This window comes from Myotis lucifugus, unplaced genomic scaffold (assembly GCF_000147115.1).
Source record: "Myotis lucifugus unplaced genomic scaffold, Myoluc2.0 scaffold_60, whole genome shotgun sequence".
Taxonomy (NCBI): Eukaryota; Metazoa; Chordata; class Mammalia; order Chiroptera; family Vespertilionidae; genus Myotis; species Myotis lucifugus.
In genome coordinates, this window is record NW_005871108.1 from 6,772,673 (window position 1) to 6,775,105 (window position 2,433).

The window sequence follows — 2,433 nt, forward strand, 5'->3', positions numbered from 1 at the left end:
TATTATTCTCATGGCAATATGTTTGTTTGCATGAATCCATATAAGAATCTGATTTCTTCATAACAGGACATAAGTCAGTTTACAATTGTAGTTTTATTAACCAAAACTTTACTGGAATGTCATGCCTGAAAGAGAGACATGCCAGGACTCTGGATGTCACCAGAAAGCTCTAGTGCAGGGGTCCTCAAACTACAGCCCGCGGGCCACATGCAAATACAAATATTGTATTTGTTCCCGTTTTGTTTTTTTACTTCAAAATAAGATATGTGCAGTGTGCATAGGAATTTGTTCATAGTTTTTTTTTTAAACTATAGTCTGGCCCTCCAACAGTCTGAGGGACAGTGAACTGGCCCCCTGTTTAAAAAGTTTGAGGACCCCTGCTCTAAGGAATGAAGATGGACTTTGAAGCCTATAAGCCCCTTGAAGAAATAGCCTGGTACCTTGCTTGGTCACATAGTTCATGGCAGTCTTTGCAGGTAAGGAATGAAGGTTGCTTTCCTGAGAGATGGCATGAAAGAATCCTCCTTATAGACATTCCAACCAAGTCCCATGCTTCCCCACATGGAAGGCTTCTAAACAGGGCCCAGATGGGCTGAGGAGGGTGAGTGGGTTTGGAAGGGCGGGGAGAGGAGACGCCGGGCGGTAGCATGGGCAGATGGGTGGAGGCGGGAAGGAGACAGGGTATGTTGGAGGTTAGGAATGAGACCAGGAGAAGATTGACCAGGGAGCCTTTGAGTGGCCAGAGTAGACCCATGGAGGCTCCAGTCCCAGCCTTTGGGGCAGCTTCCCAGCCACCACAGAGCCCTGCCTGGGTGACTCCTAAACGGGAGCAGAAGGAGGAAGCTGTTGAAGTGACACTCAGCCAGCCGGTGAGTGGGTGGCAGGCTTGCTTTCATTTCCAGAAGAGTCCAGGCGTTGTTGGGCTCTGCCACCCGCCCCCGCCCTTGCCCACCCCTGCTGCCTTGGCCCTGGGCTCAGGAGATGGTGAACCCCAAAGACAAGAGCAGCCAGGAAGGAGGCATCAAGGACAGGAACTGGGGAAGTCCCATTGCATGGGAAAGCCCAGGGAGAGTGGCCTGTCTCCTCTGCCACATCCTTCCTGCCTGGCAAACTCCTTCCCAGCCATCAAGACCCAATCTAAATGTCCCTCGTCTGGGAAACTCCCCAAGTACCTCCTACCAGAGCGAACTTACAAATCGCCCCCTCTCTGAGCTCCTCCAGCACTCAGACTGCACTTACACAGAAAGGAAAAGCGTACTGTTCATTGAGTGCTTGCCGTGAACCAGGCTGTGCTAGGCGCCTCGCAGCCTCCACACCGCACTGGATCCTCTGTGTCACCTACAGTCAGTTTGGTCACCAGCTGCATTTTACCCAGCAGCACAGTGAGCTGAGCAGGTTCTCATGCATGGCAGATGGTGGGGCTGTGTCTTCTGGACACGGAAGCTCATGGCTCTCTATCTACCCCTCCTGCTCAGGGGGTTTCAGCATCTGTCTCCCCTTCTGGCTCGAAAGCTCCAAAGGGCAGGGTCTGTGTTCCTGGACAACTGGCCCAGAGGCAGTGCTGATCCGTGGACAAATCTTTGAACCTCTCCATCTGTCTTCGCCGTGACGATGACTCAGGCTGGCGCCGTGTATATGCAGTAGGCCTTTAATACATTCTTGTGACATGGAGGAACCTTGACCCTAGTCCAGGCTGCCATAAACTTGCAGGGTGACATTGGGCAAGTCACTTTCACTCTCCAGTCCTCAGTTTCCCCAATTTTCGAAGGAAATGTTTAGAGACGGCTCTCTCGGCTCCCTGCCTGTCCTAAAATTCTGTCTTTTGCTCTAGAACACAGCATGGCATGTACCCCACAACCAGTTTCCCCTATTATAAGCATCTTATATGACAACTAGAGAACCAATATTGATACATTATTATGAACTAAAGCCCATACTTTATTAAGAGCTCCTTAATTTCCCCAGAATGTCCTTTTTCTGCCCCAGGGTCCCATCCAGGGCGCCCCGTCACGTGTAATCATCACGTCTCCTCAGGCTCCTCTTGGCTGTGGCAATTTCTCGGTCTTGCCTTGTTTTTGATGACCTTGACCATTCTGAGAACTCTCAGCTATTTTGTACAATGTCTCTATATTGGAACTTGTTGGTGTTTCTCGTGATTACACTGGGATAATGGGTTCTGGGGAGGAAGGTCACAGAGGTGGTGTGCTATTCTCATCACATCATATCAAGGGGACATTTGGTCACTGTGTCTTACCCCTGTTGTTGCTGACCTGGGTCACCTGGCTGAGGCAGTGTTCGGCCAGGGCTCTTCGCTTTGTAAAGTTATTCCCCCCCTTCCCCATGCTGTCCTCTCTGGAAGGAAGGAAGTCACTATGAGCAGTCCAGGCCATAACTAGTAGGGAGTTAAGCTCCCTTCTTGAGGGCAGAGTATAG